This window comes from Sapajus apella, unplaced genomic scaffold, assembly GCF_009761245.1.
Source record: "Sapajus apella isolate SASKATOON/1434 unplaced genomic scaffold, GSC_monkey_1.0 scaffold56, whole genome shotgun sequence".
In the NCBI taxonomy this organism is placed as follows: domain Eukaryota; kingdom Metazoa; phylum Chordata; class Mammalia; order Primates; family Cebidae; genus Sapajus; species Sapajus apella.
The window spans coordinates 1,448,129-1,467,825 of record NW_022436996.1 but is presented as its reverse complement, the minus strand read 5'-3'; the positions used below and the strand labels follow the sequence as shown (position 1 = coordinate 1,467,825).

At 56.6% G+C, this 19,697-nt stretch overlaps 1 protein-coding gene across 2 annotated transcripts in view; it reads right to left on the bottom strand.

Moving 5' to 3' along the window:
• Window positions 1-19,697, bottom strand: part of PTPRN2 (protein tyrosine phosphatase receptor type N2) — an 831,505-nt gene that overhangs the window by 139,898 nt on the left and 671,910 nt on the right. The gene's annotated exons all lie outside the window — the stretch shown is intronic.

Genomic DNA, 19,697 nt, shown 5'->3' with positions numbered 1-19,697 from the left:
CTCAGCTGCGGCTATTTTTCAAATTTGTGTAAAGCATTTGCCAGCTAATTTGCTACCTCATGTAAAATAAAGTATCCATCCCTTCTTTTAACAGGGCATAGCAGTTTGTCCAGAGCTTGCACAATGAGTGTGGGGGGTACTGGGGGAGGCCAGGCAGGCGGAGGAGGAGGGGGACAGGCCTGCCTGGACCGTTCTGCGGCTTCAGGTAAGCCACACAAGTCCGGCACATCTTCAGCAACAAAGGAGCGTGGGGCTGCCTCTGTGCATCTTCAGGTGAACATTCTCCCTGTCCCGTCAGGGACTGGATCCACCTGCCTTGAAAGGCGAGCACGGGTGGAATCCACCGATTCCAGTGACTCTAGGAGAGGCCTGGCCCAGACACAGCGCTTGGCACCTAAGTGCTTTTCCTTGCAGGGCGCTGCAGGGGCTTTGCAAGTTCACGTCGCAGCGAGGAAACTCCTTCAGATTCGCACTGCTTCTTTCCGGGAGGAGGTAGAAAGGCCTTTTGGTGCATCTCACTTGTCTCCACGTGCAAATAGCTGCACGGCTGTCCCCTCATTAGCTTCATTAGAAGGTATATTAGCAACAATTAAGGACGCGCAGGAAAATGGGAAGGCCGCCCTGCAGACCCGCGCCCTCCACAATTACTCGGGATGAATGGGGGAGCACGCCCGGCCTCGGTCCTGGCTGCTACAAGATGAGAACAATTAGCAAACTCCTTTCCACCACCTAATTTCGCGTGGTAACAAAATGGATTTTTCCCCATGAATGCCCGGCCGGCCTATTCATTATCTCTCTTCTATTAGTAATTTTCTGCTCCGTATTCAGCCGCCCAGCTCTTCACTTCCTCCCGTCTCCCAGCGTACACAGTGCCTCTTATGTCAGGCCCGGCCCGTTTTTATCTTGTAATCATAAAGGCCACCAAAGCAATTATCGCCGGTCTTGACTGGAAAAGCTGGTCATTAATTAGCCTCCTTTTGCCTTCGGTGCAGCGGATTAGCTGGTGCTGGGACTGAGTTAATGGAAACGCGGGTTAAATGAGAAAAGACGCCGGATTTTCCTGCCTGGATGCGCCGCGCGCTCGGAGGAGGACCGCGAGGTTCGCGAGCCGCGGGAGGTGGCGGAGCCCGGGAGAAGGAAGGAGGGAGGGAGGGAGCGGGGGAGGCGCGGGGTGCGGGGAGGGGTGCGGGGAGGCACCCGCCAAGGCGAGGCGAGGCGGGGCGGGGGCCGAGAGAACGGCCCGAACCCTGCTTGGCCCGGACCCTGCAGCTGCCGCTGGGTTGCGGCGCGCCCGGTCGCCCTCCGCGTGGAGACCCCGTCCTCCGCCCTCCCTCCCTCCCTCCGCGTCTCCTCTCCTCTCCCCTCCCTCTCCCTCCGGCCCACACAGCCTCTTCAAGAAAGAAGTCACTCCAGAGCCCGACGACCCACCCCAGAGGCGGCCGGAGTCCGCCCACCGGGTCCCTGCGCACCCCCTCCCCGCCCCGCCCCCCGCGCGGAGCCGGTTCGCTAAACCCAAGGCGCCCGCCGCGCGCCGCCTTCCACGGCCGGGGTCTCCTCGGCCCCCGCGCGGTCGCTGGGTCTCCTGGTGGGCGGCGGCCCCTCCCTGTGCCCTTCCCGGCGGCGCGAGGGACCGCGGAACGCGCGGGCCGGCGGGGACCCAGGCGGGGAGCAGCGGCCGCGACGCCGAATCCCCGCGGCGCCGGGACTGAGGCCGGGTCCGAGTTCGCCCGAGCTGCACCTGTGCGGGAGGGCGTTTCCCGGGGGCTGCCTTCCGCCCGCGACCCTCGCCTCCCGCAGGTCCCGCCCCGCCTCTGCGGACAGAACAGGAACAACAAAGGAAGCGGCGCGACCGGCGGAGGGGGCGCCCGCCGCCCTCCCGCCCCCATCCCGGCCAGGCCAGCGCTCACGTCGCGCCTCCCCCTCAGCCCCAGCCCCAGCGCGCAGGCGACTCGCGGCCTCGCTGTCCACGTGGACGACGGCGCCCGGGAACCCGGACTTCTCGAACCTTCCTGCCCCGCGACGCAAACGAGGCCCACACGCGTGCAGTGACCACCCTGGCTCCGAGGGGCCCGCGGTGTGTGGTGGACCCGTCGGTGGCACTCAAGCAACGGCCCACGCACGCCTCATCGATCCCGGACCCTCCTAGGCTGTGGGTGCGGGTGTGCGGGGGTCCCGAGGCTCCAGCTCCCCGAGGAAGGGGCACAGGCGCTGGCCTCTGTCCCTCGGGCCGGGTGAGGGCGCTGGGCGCGCGGGGGCCGGAGAAGGAGGACGAGGACTGGCCTGCCTGTGGCGCGAGGGACCCTGGACCCGCGGAGGCTCTTCCTAGGGAGGCGGGGGCCGCGCGCCGGGCTTTCAGGCCAGACACCTGCTGTCGCCGGGACCCTCGATGCGCTGGGCCCGCAGGGGACCGGAACGGAGCCTGCTTTCTAGGCCTCTCCGGGCGCGCTGGGATTTACTCAAAGGTCAAAGAAAAATGTCAGGGAGAGCGACTGCCCAGAGAGCTCCTGGCCGGCTCCCGGGTCCCCGCTGGGTCCCAGGCATTCCCGGAGGAGAAGGAAGGAGGCCTAGTCACTGATCTCGCCCAGCTCCCCCTGCCTGGGCCTGCGCTGGCCCCGCACAGAAGGTGGCCGCGTCCCCAGGCTGGGAGGGAGCCGCCCCAGGCCCACGGCCTCCGGCAGGTCCACTGGGAGGCCCCCTCTGCAGCCCCGGAGAGGACGGGGAAGGCCCGGTGGCGGCAGCGCGGGGCTGTGGGGCCTGGACAGCCGAGGGGTCAGCGCTGCGGCTGCGGGCGAGGATGGGTCTGGCTGCGAGGGAGGGTGCCACGTTGGACCGACTGGGTCCGACTAGCCTGAGGCAGAAGTCGCCAGATCCCAGGGACCGGCTGGGAAACCCGCCTCCCGACCGGCGCGTGGGCACCGCCGAAGAAACTGAAGAAAGGGGTCTTCCCTCCACGCCCAGGACGGTTCCCAGTGCTGAGCTGCAGGTCAGGTCTTAGGAATCCCGGAAGAAACGAAGATTTAAAGAAATTCAATTTTTTTTAAATGAGGGAGTGGACTGCCCTGCTGGTATAGGGATTGAGTTTCAGTAACTTTACCATGACTGGACTTTCTTCCTTTTTGTGGAGTTACATAAAAACATCTTAAAACTCCTGCTGGCCATGACCTTTAAAAGAAATGAGTCTGCTACTGGTTTAAAAGCGAGTTTGAGGCGAAGTCTTGCCCCAGGTGTGGCTTTGGTGGGCCGAAGCACCGTCTCCCTCAAGGGCACCGGCCCCCCAAGGCTGAACCACGCCCCCCCCCCCAAGAGAGCCCAGACTAATTAGAGACGTCTTATCAGTCTTGAGTTGAAATGGAAAGAAAATGATGTTTAAATATTTATGACTTTGACATTTACAGTCAGGCATCTTTTAAAAGCAGAACAGCCCCCTCTGTACAGCGGCAGCTCGATTTACTGAAAGTTTGGAACAGAAGAAGTGAGGAGGAGGAGGAGGATAGAGGAGGCCAGAGACACAGGCTGCAGGGGGCAAATTCGTGTCCCCAGGTGCGGGAGAGGCACCGATAGGCACACTTCAGTGCTACATTCTTAGATGCAGGAATAGCATGATTTTTAAAAATGATCACGAGTGATTAAGTCAATTTTTATAGCAGGTTGGATTTATCTTGAGAGTAAGTTGAAGTACAATATTGCATATTTCTTTCTCTCAACCATCTGCACCTGCAACTCCTCAAATTTAGAATATACAGTATTGAAAAAGTTGTGATTCAAAATAACTATATGACCACAGAGACAATCTGTGGAGCTGGCTTAGCAATCAGAATCTGCAGACACTGTCCTGACCAATTTAAATTATTTTGATGGTACCCATAAGTGGAGGTGCATGGGGTGTCCATCACATGCCCTTCTGAACCATTGATGGGAAAATGCCTTCAAAACCTTTTTTAGCTGTCCATGTGGTCAGCTAAAAAGAAAAGAAAAGGAAAAAAAAAAAGAACATTCTATACCCAAACTCAATTGTGAAAGCTGATGCAGCCACACAAACAACAAACTTTATGGTAAATATGTGTTGGCAGGTTGCCAGATTCAGTCCTTTTCCAAGGTTGGGTGATGTAACCAGTTAACAGGAGCAGCTCATTTTGTGAGTCACGGATGTGCAGTGGTGTTAAAATATGTTCGTGCCATAAAGACCAAGGACACAGGTGCTCAGTGCCAGTTAAGGTTAAACTTCCAACATTGTTGATGCTTTCATTTGTATCTAAGGAATCAGATTTGAGTCGCAGCCTCATCCTACGTTTGTCTGCATTTATGTTACTAAATTATAAAGATCTTTTTTCTCTTAAAACTTAAAAGTCAGTTTTAGAGACCATTTCTGAGTGCTGTAACAAGTTTACCTTTGGTTTGCTGGATGAATCCTCTAAGAATTATTTGGAAATTTCATTCTAAATTTACTAAAATGTATTACTAAAATATAATAACTATCATTTTACAGCTGATTAACGTTTGTAAGTTTTCAGGCCATACCAAGTGATCCAACTTAAAAACATGGGGGAGGGGGTGTCTTAAAATATTTTAAAAGTATTTTTTAAAGCTGTTAACTGAACTATTTTTAATTTGGAATTTGCCACAGGATTCTAATAAATGAGAGAAGTCAGGCGGAAATAATCAGGTATTAATTCTCTGCATTACAAAATCTTTTCAGAACCTATTATCAGAGCAAGAGGCACTTCGGTCTGAATTCAGGGTGGGAGAAGCCCTTTGTGCAACTGAAAGCTATTGTTCCTCTGTGCAGATGAAATTGTACTTGCAAATCTGCCATTCAAGTGGCCAAAAAACCCCAAAAAAGCAAAAGAAAAGAATCTTACAGAAAATTATTCTTAAATGCAAACTTTAATGAAAATAAGTTGGGATATACTGTTTTAAAATGGGCTATTTGTTAAGTTTTTCCAGGCGTACACTTAAAAGTGAATATACAAAAAAGGTAATAAATTGTCTATCTGCCATCTTTAAGCACTCCTGAAACATCAGTTTTAAAGAAATACGGTGTTTTAAGACCTCAGGAAAGATTTATGATACTGATGTTCAAAGGGGAAACACCCTTGTGCAAACTAGTTTTTAACCAGCAGATTGTCTCGGGTGGGAGAGAGGGACCCAGAGCCGAGCAGGGAAGGATGCCTCCGAGAAAGCCGCCCCCGCCTCTTCCAGACTCTCCGCTGGCGCTTTCATTCCACCCAAACTCAGACTCAGCCGATCGCACTGGAGGCACCGGCTCCTGACCCCGATTTCTGGCCCGCACGCCGGGCCCCGAGGAGTGCCGAACGCACGCGCGCCTTCCACACCAGGGGCTTCCCGGGACGGCGCGCGGCCTCCCCACCCCGCAAGAACCAGAGCCCCTTCAGCACTGCGGGTTTTGCTTCGCCTCCTTTCCCCGGACAGAGAAGTCCCAGCCCCAAGACCCGCCTAGCGTCGCCTGGCAGGACCCCGCTGTAGCCCGACTTCCAGCCAGGGACCAGGGAAGGGAGGGTCAGTGTCCGGCCCCCCTCCGCGGCCTCAGCTCTCCCCCGCTTCCCCCTCCCTTCCTCCTCCCGGTTCACAGCGTCCCCTCTGGGGTCGTAAAGATCAGGCCCGAGCTCGGACACAAAGGCCGAGGGTTCCCGGGAGCTGCGGGTATTCGGAGCCCGAAGAGGGTCCCGGCAGCCTTCCCGGAGCGGAGGGTGCTGCGGCCCAGCCTCCGGGCCACAGAGCGCGCCGGCCGCGAGGGAGGACCAAGGTCCCCACGCACGCTCGCGTTCACTCGGGAATCCCGGCGCCCGCAGCCCCCGGGCCGCACAGCGCTGCCCGCGCGGCCACCGCCACCGCCGTATTCTCCCGAGCGCAGCGGGGTGTGTTGGGAGGGGGCGGGAGGGCACTTCCCTCCGTGTGGGTGAAAGGAAGAGCTTCAGCTCCCTCCTCCGCACAAACCTTCACTTCCTCTCCCGTTCGCTCGCGTCCTAAAATCTGGGATCGGCGGCACAAGGACGGCCCCGCTTAGCGGGGACCCCGCGCCCGGGACTCCAGGCGGGAGGCTCCACGGTGCGGGCCAGGACGCGCAGATCGGAGGCTGGACCACGCCAGGGGCCCGGGGCCGCTGTCCGAGGACAGAACGGAGGTCGGCTACTTGAACCCGGCGCAGAAAGACACCCGGGGCTGGGGGCCGCGGGCAGGGCAGGGGCTGCAGAGCCACCGGGACAGTGTCCGCTGCGTTGTCGTTGAGGCTTCGGAGGGGCCCCTTTCCCAGCCGTCCAGCCTGGAGCGCCCAGCTCAGCGCACTGAGAACCAGAAAGGGCGGGAGACTCTCTCCGGCCCTAAAAGGTAATTCTGCAGAGATTTTAACTCTAACTTTGGGGTCTGCCTGATTCTCTGGAGCGAGGCTTCTCTAAAACCACGGAGCAGGCCAGTGTTCGGAACTGCACAGGTAGTTATGCAGGAAGGAGATGAAGTCCCTCGTTCCAACAGCTTCGAGTCGAGTCACAAGTTTCTCTCTGGCGAGCACGCGGCCGCCTCACCTGGGGTGGGGGAGGCGCTGGGAGAGCGCAGCTCTCTTTGGGGGAGCAGAGATGGCCACTCCGAGGCGTTCCCACTTGCTTCTGGAATGCCTCTCTGCGGCCCCCTCAGCGCCCTCCAACTCGCAGTCCGCAGGGATACCCCCAAGGCTCGGAGGCGCGCTCCCGGACCGTTGTGAGGAGGGCGAAGAGCGCCCCAAAATGGGCTGAGAGGAAAATGCGCCCACACTGGCACCTCTCCATTCTGGTTGCTTGCTCCTTCCCTGCTCCTTTCCTACACACCACCCATCTCCTTGCCTGCACCCCCGTCCCCACCCCCACCCCCGCACCCCGCAATGGTCGGAACTGCCAGGAGAGGTGAGCAACGGGAAAGGCCGAGGAGAGCGCTGGGGAGAAGTCCAGGAGGTCCCAGACTCCTCGGTGCAGTCTCCGCGGGGACCTGGGCCAGGACAGCTGCCAACCCTCCCAATCTATGCGCTCAGAAAGAGCTGCCCTCTGCTCGCTCTTCCTCACATGCCCACCTAAGACCCACTTGGGGAGGATCCTGGGCCGGCCCAAGCCTTTGACAGGAGTCCTGCGGCGAGGAAGTTGCCCCCTGGACTGAGCTCTCGGACGCCCTGGTCGCCCATCCGAGACCCCACGCGCGCCCTCCAGCCTTCGAAAGCTCCCTTCCTGGCCCCACCACCTACGCGCCTGGTGATGCCCTCGTGGGCCCCTCCTGCTCCCTCCGTCCCCATCCCGGCTCCTTCTCCTCTTCCAGGGCCCACCCAACCGCGCCACCAGTCCCCGCGCCCCGCCCGGCACCCCTGGTTACCTGCAGCTGGGCCGGCGCCCAGCACCCGCGCGGGAGGAGGTGGGGGCGTGCGCCGGGCCAAGCGGCCTCGGGACGCAGCAGCCGCGGGCAGCAGCAGCGCCATCATCACAGCCAGCTGCTTCGCTGCGCTGGAGCCACAGACTAGCGGGGTCATCCGCTCCTGACCACAAACTTCTAGGGCGGCCGGTGGAGACAAAGGTGCCGCGCGTCGCTGCTCTGGCGGTAGCGGCTGCGCGGCGGCACGGGCTCGGAGCCCGCAGGCGCCGGGCTCTGCGCGGCCGCTCGGCCCAGCTCCGCGTGCTCCGCCCCGGCCCGGCCCCCAGGCTAGGCACGCTGGGCCCGGGCGCGGCGCGGGCGGGCTCAGGGCGGGCTCGGACGGTCCCCGCAGGGCCGCCGGCCGCGCGCGCAGCTCCAACCAGCGCGGCCGCCGCGCCCCGCCTTATATCCGGCCCGGCGCGCACCCGGCCGGCGGCGGCGCGGCTCGCGGCCCAGCCACCGGTTGCTATAGCGATGTTCCCCCCCACCCCACATGTTGCTGACAGCAATTGGCTAAGGGGCCGGGGTTCTCCAAACACCCTCTCCCGCCCGAGACTATGAATGGACATCAGCTTTGTCAGTCATTGGTACAACGCCGAAGCCAGGGCCTTCGCCTTTTCTTTTCAGTCTTTCTCCCTTTCATCGTTCGTACCCGGCAAGTTCAGGGTAGCGCTGCGAGGAGAGGGGCCTCCGCCAGAAAAGTCAACGCGCGAAGCTCTGCTGTGACCTTCGTCGTGGGAGGGGCGGGTGGGGCGCGTCGCCACTCTTGGCAAGTAAAAAATTCACGGCACAATGTTCTTTCCAGTTACTTTTTCCAATTTTGCCGTTCGGGCCTTTTTGCTCCCTTTCCAAATTGAAGCAGGCCAATTACGCAGGGCAAGTAGACGACAGCCCCTCTCCTCACTTTACGATGGCCCTCCCGAGTTTTTAGGTCCGGGATGCGCTTAGAAAGTGTCTTGCCAGACGCGGAAACTGGTGAGACTTCGCCACCATTTGGTTCAGGCGATGCCGGCCGCCCTCCCAAAACGCCCAAAACGCCGGAGGGAGATGGCGGTGGACACCGAGGCTTGGAAGCCGCGTCCTTGCCCTTCCCCCTCCCCAGGTCAATGGCCTGGCCTAGACCACCGCCCTGCCGGCTGAAGGAGTGGAGCAGAATGTCAGGCCACGCTCCCAGTCGCTCGAGCCTCCTCACCTACTCCCGGCCCCTAGCCCAGGCCGGGGCGCCAGTCAGGCCCGCAGCGCGCGAGCAGAGCTAGGGTCTCGGGGAGACCAGGACCCGCGGGCCGCGGACTCCGGCGCGCTCCACCCCCCACCCTCCGCGCTCTCCCTCCCCAAGCCCTGGCCCCACGGCCACAGCCACAGGTTGGGGCACCCCGGTGCGCGGCGCCCCCGCGGAGCTGGGGAGAGCTGGAGAGCTGAAACCCAACATCTGTGTGTACAATGCGCTCCGAGGCCCACAGCTGCAGGAACAAGGAGAAGAAAGGAAGGGGGGGCGCAGATCTTGTCACACGCAGATGACAGTCTGCGGAGGGCTCTTTAGTTTCTCCTTTTCTGGAAACCCCAGCGGCCCCCTCCTAGGCCCCCCTCTCCCACCGCCTGCCCATTGTTCCCTGCGCCCGGGACAGCTGGAGACGGCGGCCCGCGCCACCCGACGCCCCTCCCGCTTCACACCCGGCGGCCCGCGGCGCCCGCTCCAGGCCCCTTCAGGGCCAACCCCTCCACACCCCCACCTCCCCGGGCCAGGCCCAGGCGGCGCTTCCGCCGTCTCCCCTCCCCTCCCTTGCACTCTAGCGCTGCCCCCAGACCTGCCCCGCGCAGAGGGCCTCGCCGGGTGCTTTCCTCTTACAAGCCAAGTTCTGTAAAACCTGGGGCCGGGGAGGCCTGGGGTGGGGAGCAGGGCTCAGAGGCGGGGTCTTCCACTGCAGGACCCTGCCTAAAAGTGGCCGAGGAACCCCGTTTCCTCTGACTGCAGGCCAAGGCCGAGTTCCCCATTTATTTTTGTATTTATAGGGCAAGGAAAGAGCGCTTCATAAAGCCCGAGGGCAAAGAGGTGGCCTCGCGTTCCCGCGGCCCTGAGCGGGTTGCAGGAGGTCCGGTGCAGCTCGGCGCCGGCGCGAGAGGCGAGAAACTGCCGCTGCCCATCAGTGGGCACTGGGGTCCTCGCCCATGAGCGTCGCCCTTCAGTAGGCGGAGGGAGGGTAAATCACCGTGGCCCTCTCGGGTCCCCATGCTCAGGACAAGGCCTGAAGAAACCCCTGTACACTGGCTCGGGGGTGGCACGGCGGCCCTCGAGTGTGCTGGTGGACTGGACGTCCTCAGCGCGGCGGGCAGGTCAGAGAGAAGCTGTACCTCTGTTCCCCCAGGGCCCACGCCCCGCGCTCGGCCCCAGGCTGCCCTAGCAGGGACCTTCTCGGGCAGAGTCCAGTGGCAGCGGTTCCCGCCCCTCCCTGCCATCCTCCTCCGGTGCCTCGGCGTCCCAGCCAGCCTCCAGGGCGACCTCCGGCCCGGCCCTGGGCAGAGAAAGAGGAGGGCCGGGGAGGTGGCGCTAGCGGGGAGGGGGCCTTGGGAGCCCGGGCGGAAAGAGGGGGAAGACCGCGGAGAGGAGGGACGGGAGGGGAGGGAGGCCCGCAGGAGGGGACCTGCTGCCCTCAGCCTGGCTGGTAACCGGCCTCTCCATAGCAACGGCCCGCGCGCGCGCGTCTGTGTGTGCGCGTGTCTGGTGTCTGTGTGCCTGTGGTGGGGGGTGTTCCTGGGACTCCCCGCGGGAACTGGGAGGGATCGCAGAGCCCTGGGGCTGCGGCAGAGGAGTCCCCTCCCGGACTGGGGGCCTGGCCTCCGAGGTGCCCCGAGCGCCCTGGGGTCTGGTTGCGCCGCGCTGGGAACCGGGTAGGCTGGGAGGGGGGTGGGGGGTGGCGCGCAGGCCCAGGGCTCGGCCGCGGGGGCCTCGGGGCGTCCTGGCTCCTGCTGCGGTGGCAGGGCCTGGGGCACCCGGGAGTGGGCGGGCGTGGGAGCCGCGCGGGTCCTTCCGCGACCCCGAGCACAAGGGCGGCGACGGCGCCTCCACCAAGGCCCTGTCCTGCCCGAGCGCCCGGCGCACCTGAGGTCTGGGCGGGGGCGCGTGGGGCCGGGCGGGGGAGCAGCGGAGGACCCGCGCGACGCCTCCAGGCAGGCTCCCGGCAGAGGCCAGAGGGGCCCCGGCGCACCCTCCCCGCCCGCCGAGACCTCGCGCCACCTTCCCCGCCGCCCTCCTCGTCCCAGTTCGCGGGAGCTTCCTCCGGGCCAGGGACTCCGGCAGGCAGCGGGGAGGCCGGGAGTGTCCCGGGGTGTCCGGGGGTGTCCGGGTGCCGGTGGGCGTCTCGCCTGACCAGGCCGTGTCCAGCCCTTCCGTCTCCACCGCGGCGCGGACCCCACGCGGCTACCGTGGGCCTCGGACAGGGCGAGGGGGGCGCGGGCTCTGCCGTCTGGGGGTCCTGGGGCGGCCAGAGGCCCGGCGACCCCAGAGCAAGGCGATCCCAGGCCGGGCCAGCGCGAGGCGTCAGGCCCTGGAGCGGGTTTTGCTTCCTTTACACACAGGACGTGATAGTGAACGCGAAAATAAATAACACGATTCTCCTTAGTCACTTCTTCCGCCGTCCCAGGGTTTCACTTCCAACACCAAAGCACCCCTTTCCTGATTTAATCTAAGTTTAACGACCTGTCTTTCCCGTGCTTTGAGGAAGGATGGGTGAGGACGCGGCGCGCATTCAGCTCAATTCTGGTCACTTTAAGATCGTTGGAGGGCCGGGAGCGCTTCCCGCGGTGTCCACAGGCGACAGCACCCTTCGTCCAGGCCTTGCTGCACCTGCCGCAGTGTGTTCTGGGCGGCAGATGGTGACTGACGTCTGAGAGGCCCCAACTCCCTCCCCTTCCTCCCGCCACCCCTCCCCCCAAGGTGGGGCTGCAGAACGGGACCCCCCAAGCTGAAGGGGGACCCACACTCCAAGCCCTAGAGTCTAGGGGGTTCGTTAGAAGAACGTGTTTGTATTTGAGGCGCAGATTCTTTTAGTCCACTGCTTCAGAAGCTGGTAAGTTACTCGCCGGATTTCCATTCTATTTTTCTTTATTTTAAATTTCCTTTTTATTTCCAGGGCAGGAAAATGTATCTTCTAATTCCTGAAAATACTTTAGAAAAGTGTCTCGGCAATAATGTGAGACTAGATTCAGCTAATTTGAAGAATGAATAATGATGTGAGGATTTTTTCTTTTTTCTTTTTCTTTTGGTCATGAGAGCTTAGACTTCATTTAATAATAAATTTCAATATACTGATTTCAATTTTCGAGAAAACTTTTAAACATGCCACAAAACATTTTTGAGAGACGTTGATTGAAATAGTTCATATATGACAAATGAGCATATTATTCATACAGAACGCAGGGTTGTTTGGCTGATGAATAAAAAATATAACGTATGTAAAATTCTCCAAGACCTACAAAACAGCTACACAATATAAATAGTTTAAAAATGATTTGTTGATCCTGCCAATACTTCGTTTAAAGTGCATTTCACATTTGTTATGTGTAAAACCTAATGTTCTGTGATAAGAATCTCATTTTCAATTTAAGAAACACCAAATTGTTATAGATCACACATTTAAGTGATTAGAATAAATATCCAGTGCACTAAATTATCAAAGAAAATGTATTTTAAAACAAAATAGAGAAAGACAGTTATGGGAAACATGATTATTATAAAGCAAAACACATATTTTGGGAATTTAAAATAAAATAATATGGTAAGGTGGAAAAGGATTAAAAAAACACCTGAGACTCTTGATTTCAGAAAGTCTAAATAAATTTTGTTTTTTAAAATAAAGCAGTAATTTATAATTTTATAGTACACAAATAGTATTTAAAATACTTTTGATTTCTAAATCAACTTTAAAAATATTTAAAATTATTATATAAAAATAAAAATCCTTAAAAATATGGTAGGTATATGTATAAATCATTTTTTCATGCAAATATTTAAAGGAAACAGTATTTTAAAATGTCAATGAGTCAATTTTGAAAACAAGATGTTTTGAGAGGTCAGCCTCCTAGGAAAGCAGGGTAGTTGGCATTGAGGTAATTTAAAAATGAAGACACTTGCATAGACAAACGTGGATGACTTTAAGTTGAGATGTATTAATCGCTAGTGGTTATTTTTTCAAGGACAATATTTGGAAAAGCATGAGACACTACTGAGACATTCTTATTCATTGTAAAAGAAGGAAAGTCCATTGCAACAATGGGGAAGGAGAACACTGCATCTTAGTGGAGCCCTCACCATCTGCCCATGCACATGGGAAGCAGGGTTTACCCCACAGGACACATTCATGAACTGGGAAGATTCTTCAAGACAAGACTTGGCCACATTGCCTATGTTAGCAAATGTAAGATATAGCTATAAAATCAATGCCCTTATTTTCAAATTGAGAAATACTAAACTTATTTTTTCAAATTATTTCACTTTGTTTCAAGAAAAATATGAATTCCTTACTCAAAGCAGAACAATGCAAGTCATTTTTTGCTTTGAAAAATAATTCACTAGCACAACTCAGGTTTTCTTAGCAGTTCTCATGCTGGCTCATATGCCAATCAACCCGAAGCTTCTGAAATCCAAACAGGAACTCCATGATGAGATCAAGCTGATACCCACCAATGGCTTGACATGATTACATGAAGCCATGTCCTTAAAAACCAGAAATGTGTTTCAGCAAACATTTCTGCTTAAAGGATTGGCTGACAAATATGTTGGAATGTTTAGACTTTTTTTTTTTCTTCAAACTTCAAAGTTATAATTCAAAGAATGGGAAAAGCCTCAAGGCTTCTGTATTGCCATTATTAGTTTTGTCCACTAAGATTAGCGTTCTGAAAAAAGGCTGTTCATAAGTACAGGTGTTTGCAGACAGTGCAGTCTCCCCAGAGGTCAGTCTGGTTTTCAGTTTCTAGATTCTAGTCTAGAAGAGTTATTACTTTCAATTAACCTCTTAGTAAAGACCTAACCTTCTATTATTTACAGAGCCATTCCATACGGCATGTGTTCAACACTTGATGTTCGATGTAGTGTATGTGTTGTATGTTCATGACTAGATTTGATTCTTTACAAAACTGAGCCAAAATTCCTTAGATTGAATGTTTTTAAGAAAGACTCATTACCACATAAACAAGAACCTAACTTTTTTGAAAATGGCTAAATAATGCTGTGAAGAATATCCAGGCCATCTCTACTATTTGTTTAAAATCTCTTTCACATATTTTGCCAGTTACATACTACATTTCCATGACAACATTTGTAAACTTTTCCTTGGATTCTTTTGGAATTAAAAATAGAACAATAATGCAGGTAATTCAGGCAAATGTTTGTTTCACAGTTACATAACCTAGCTCTGTACTGTTTACATATTAATAAGAAAAGTGCCCATGTATATTTTCATGTATGAAAATAGGCTCCAATTAGATGCAAGGCAGCAGCAGGCTGACAAAGCTCACCTTTGCACCTGGATTCCGCTGAAAAGGGGTCACTATCGAGTGATACTTTCCGATTTTATATTGCAATGTGCCTATACATATTTAGATCCAATGTGAACAAAAATCCAGGAAGCAGCCAGTTGCTTTTCTTTTCTTTTTTCTTTTTATTGAGACAGAGTCTCGCTCTGTTGCTCAGGCTGGAGGGCAGTGGTGTCATCTTGGCTCACTGCCAACCTCCGCTGCCCAGGTTCAAGTGATTCTCCTGCTTCAGCCACCCAAGTAGCTGAGATTCCAGGCGCGCACCACAACACCTGGCTAATTTTTTTGTCTTTTTAGTAGAGACGGGGTTTCACCATGTTGACTAGGCTGTTTTCGAACTCCTAGCCTCAGGTGATCTGCCTGCCTTGGCCTCCCAAAGTGCTGGAATTATAGGTGGGAGCCACTACGTCCGGCCCAGTTGCTTTTCATTGTGACACAACACGGAGCAGATTCAGGGTGAGCTGTCTCTGAGACAGAGCATTGGTGGCACAGGATTCCACGCGATTCACCCTCAGCCGCCACGTGGCCAACTGCACAGAACCATTGCGTGTTCTCCTTTGGTGCCCCAGGACGCACGCTGGCATTCTAGCAAGCCTGGCACAACACTAGCATATAATCCGCAACAGGGCACTGCCATGCACTGAAACCACGTTTAGAACGCTCACGAATCTGCCCCGTGTAACCATGTCTCTCCTCACACGTTTCCATTCACACGCTTGAGGAAGTGATATACCTACTTCGACTTGGCTCAGTCATTTCTGAAATTCCCATTTGGAATTGTTTCAGAGACACGCCCAAACCAAACCAGAACCCTAGTCTTACGTTTTCTAGCCTTTTTCACGTGTGATTCCCCACACCTCAACCTGGGCACTCCTCCAGTTGAACTGTCCTTATCTCTGAATGACTTTAGAGTATTAAGAAAGAGACAAATCTGAAAGATCGCGTCCTCCATCAAGAATGCATTTTAAAAGGCCGTTTCAAAAGAGCAGTGCCCCCAACACGGAGAGCCCTCACGCACGGTGGGAAGAGGCAGCGCCTCCGGGGACGCTCTGGGGGAACCAGGCTCGCTTGTCCAGGCGCGGTCGGAACACAGCCAGCTCCTTTCCCTCCACTGGGTTTGCCTGTTTCCATGACGACAGCCTCTCTGTCCTCAATGTCCGTTTTTGGGGTGAGGCTTGAGGCTCGTCTTTTGTCCTCCCGCAGTCAGATCCCGTTACTTACCACCAGTTGGCCCTTGTCTGACCTCACTCCCCATCCCCCTATGCTGATGGCGGTCAGCCTCCAGGAGTCCCGGGGCCTGGTCCCCTCCATCCACCCCCTCAGCCTCCATCACCCCTGCCTCATCCACTGGACTGGCTTCCTTTCCCTCCCTAGGAAGTCCACCAACCCTTCCTCAGACCCATCAAGGGCTGGTTCCCTTTCATCTGATCAACCAAGCACACACAGCAGCACCTCCAGACCTCCTCCTGTGTGTCCCTTTCCGGCACCAGGAGCCCCTGGTCAGCGGCCGTGAGGGCACCCTCGCCCACCCCTGCGCATCCTGCCCCCGCCAAGGAACCCTGGCTGGTTCAGCTGTGGGCTCAGCGTTTTTCCATTTGTTTGAGACCGAATGCTGAGTCCGTCACCTTCAGAACATGTCAGTGCTGGGAATGCTCATCATTTCACGCATGTCTCGCACGCGCACATGCGTTCACACACGTGGAGAAAGACGAGCACTTTCTAGTTAGTATGGCAGCAGCAGGGCGTCCCCTCACGCTTCTTCTCCATATTTTATTACCTTCCACACCCTGAGAAGCCGTGGGATCTGGGCATCATTTTTTCCAGTTTTGCAGACGAGAAAACCAAAGTGTTGAGAAGTAGATGGAGAATCCCAAGGCGGTCAGTGCCAGAGTCTCAATGAACACACATGCTCCTGCGCACACCCACGCCGAGTGCACTCCTCACAGGGGAGAACTCCGTGTGTAGCTACAGACCCAGGCAGGCTTGGAGCTGCTCCTGTCTGCAGCCCCAGCTCGGGGGTCTCCGCCAGAGCCTCCAAGCCTCCCCACAAAACAGTATTAATAACAGTTATTATTTAAATAGTAATTCAATAATGCTATCAATCCTGGAAAAAGATAATGGCCTCTATTCTCCATTTTCCATAGAACATGATCACAGGCATCGTGTGAGCGTTGCCATCTTTGCGGTTCTGCCACACACAAGCGAGGAAGCCAGGGATGTCTGCCACAGCACCTCCAAATGCACCTTCCCGGGCGCCTCCTCCCTCCCTCAGCGCTGCCCCAGGCCTTTCCCATGCAGACTGCTGTGGCCACAGCCGTGCAGACTTCATCCCACTCCCTGACCCACTCACGAAAGCACCGTGGCTCTAGTTCTGAAGGCTTCTCACTCCGAATGGCGTGGGCTATGTATTTATAAGAAGCCACGGGCAGTGAGTGTGACCGGTGAGCATGGATGTCTCCTCTCAGAGAAGCAAGCTGAGAGGGGAGCATAGGGCCTCTCCCAGCCCGTGGGGAGCACGGGGCCACGTGCCCACACCCACTGGATGGCTCAGTCCCCTCCATGCACACTCCTGCCGGCGGGCGTGGGGTGGCTTTGGAGACAGCCCCGGACCGAAGCTCAGCATCAGGCTTCCAGCATACGGCAGAACGAAGAGGCAGGCGGCGGCTCTGCTCACTGTCTCACCTGCTCATCAATCTACAGGTCTAGGGTCTTAAAAATGGATTTCGGCTAAACGAACACAACGTAGGCCACCAGAAGAGCACGTGTGCCGTTCCAGACACCTGCCACGCTGCCGTCCTGCGCTGCTGACTCCGCCCCTCTCTCCTGCCCCCTGCACCTGGGAAGGAGGTGAGGCCAAGGGGAGGTGCCTACAGGGACGCTAGGGGACCTTCCTACCTCCAGCGGCCAAAATAGCTGTTTTCAAGCTGCTGCTGGAGACTGGTCTTGGGGAAGGGCTGTGATGTCAGGAGCTCTGTGTGGAAAGCCTTACATTGAGATGATGGGAACAAAGGAAGTTAGAAGGTTTGGAAAAACAGAAATAAGAAACGCTCCTAAACTGAGCCCGTGGCAAGCTGAGTGTACTGAAATTGAACGGGCTCATTCTTGAAATGTCCATGTGGCCGGCAGCCTCCAAGACGGCCCAGGGACTCCGGCCTCCTTGAATTCTCTCCCCTGAGCACCGCCGGATGGGGTGACTCCACTCCAATATCTGGGGGACAGCAAAGGCAGCAGAGGTGGCTTCTAGGGCTGCAACCGGGCTCCCCCGACTGGCTTTCCAGCTCGAGGGAAGCCCGCTGCCATGTGGGGCTGCTGAGGGGAGACCCTGTGGGCAGGGCCCGTGGACAGGGCCAACATCATAGAGGGCCTGGGGTGCCACTGCTGAGCTGAGAGGACGCCCTAATCGCAGCCTTTGGGGACCCAGCTGGGACTCCCAGCTGGTCCACACCAGGACCCCAGGCCCACAGAAACTGTGAGATAAGACTTGGTTGTCTTAAGCTGAGTTTCAGGATAACACACTGCGCAGCGGAGGGTAAGTCCTGGAGCCAGGATGATCTTAAAGCAACATGAAGCTGCCCGGGAGAGAACTGGATGGGAACACCCAACGTGGGTCTTCCACAGAGGAGCTTCTCCCAGCCAGGCAGAGCCTCCTGCGGGAGGTGAAAGGCGAGTTCCAGGCCACCCTGGTGGGTTCCTGCAGCCCCAACCCCTGGCTCTGCGCACGCCCCTCGCAGTGGGGCTCAGGGCTGTGTGAAGATCTCACTCCCCGGAAGCTGACGGCCTGTTATTTCCAGCTGCAGCTCCTGGTGCTGCCCTCCGTGGGGTTCGGTGCCGCGAGGGATCCCTTTCCTTACGCTGTCTGATGCGGTGGGTTAGAAGACTCCTGTTTCTACTCACATGATGGGGTGCCCAGTATATACTGCAGTGGTTTAGTGAAAGTGGCCAAACCCCAGCTCTGCCACTAACTGTGTGACCGAGGCAAGTGGCTTCACTGTCCTGTGCCTCAGTTTCTCTCCCTGAAAATGGGAATAAAATGCACTTGACTGATGGGCTTACGGAAAGGATTGCAGGAGCTCTTAGCCGCTCAGGACAGGGCGTGGCACCCGCACCCTCAGGGTCCCTGCCATGTTTTATTACCATCGTCACGAGCCCCAGGCTTGCTTCTCATGGAAGCCAGTGGAAATTCTGTCTTCAGACAAATGTGAAAGGTATCCTCTAAGATAACAGATTCAGTAACATACATTTGGAGAGGACAAATGATCCCCAATGAAGGGTGGGAGAGGCCAGCCGTGTGTGTTCGGGCACGGGCCCGTCTGCCCTGTGCTGCTCTGCTCTCCCGGGCACGCACCCCATCCCCTCTTGGGTCCCCAGATTCGCTTCCGGGGCCACGGGGAGGGAGGGCAGGTGCCCCTCAGGCGTCCCCTTTCTTTCCTTCTCAGCACCTCCTGGGGAGGCCCCGGGACAGAACAGGAGCACTGGGGTCCGAGGCAGGTCTGGGGCATCCGTGCTCCCGGTGGTTTACAGAGGCCATTCTCCTGCCCTCGTAACTTGCAAAGCAGACTTTTAACTTAGAATTGACATACACTAAATATTTAAAGTAATCTTCAGAAACTCCAGTGGGCGTCTGTAATTAAGGACAACTTTTTCACAACTGAAAACCCTCCTGCGATGACTGTGACCATGACCAAACGACGCCTAGCTCTGCGCTCCAGCACTAACCTCCGCGCGTGCAGGAAGGCTCTTTGCGAAATTAACGGCAATCCTGTGTGGTGAGCGCCATTAAAGCCTCCGTTTTCCAGATGGGCAAATGAAGCCCAGAGTGACAAGGCAACCTGCTTACGGTCACGCAGCAGGAGACGAGGCAGGGTTTGAACTGAGTGAATCTGACACCAGTGACTTCCAGATCAACGTGGACCACGTCCTCCCGAAAGCCGGGGACGGAGGGCATCTCAACAAGGCACCTTCCAGATCAAGTGGACCACGTCCTCCAGAATGCCGGGGACTGAGCAAAACTCACCTCAGTGGTTTCCGGATCAATGGGGACCATATCCCTTCAAAATGCTGGGAACTGAGCAAATCTGACCCCAGTGCCTTCCAGATCAACGTGGACCACGTCCTCCCGAAAGCCGGGGACGGAGGGCATCTCACCAAGGCACCTTCCAGATCAACATGGACCACATCCTCCAGAATGCCGGGGAATGAGTGAATGTGACCCCAGCGCCTTCTAGATCAGCGCGGACCACGTTCCACCACAATGCTGGGAACTGGGCGAATCTCACCCAAGTCCCTTCCAGATCAGCGTGGACCACATCCCCTGAGAAGGCTGCAACTGAGTGAATCTGACGCGGGTGCCTTCCAAGGTACTTGGACCACGTCTCCCCGGAAAGCTGGGAACCGAGCAGATCTGGCCCCAGCGCCTTCCGGATCAGCGCGGACCACACCCTCCAGAATGCTGGGCACTGAGTGAATCTCACCCCAGTGATTTCCAGATCGTGTGCATTACATCCCTCCAGAATGCCGGCTATGGGCACATGTGACCCCAGTACATTCCAGATCAACACAGACCACACCCCTCCAGAATGCCACACAGACAAAGGACACAGAAAACTTCGTAGTAAAACGTATTTTCTGATATGCAGGTGCCTGGGAATCTGTGGATTCAGGTTTAGCACTGTGGATTGTGCTTTTATACATAGCACACAGCACACACACACACAGGCACAGCGCACACACACAGCACACACACACACAGTACACACACACACACACACCACACCCCCCCACAC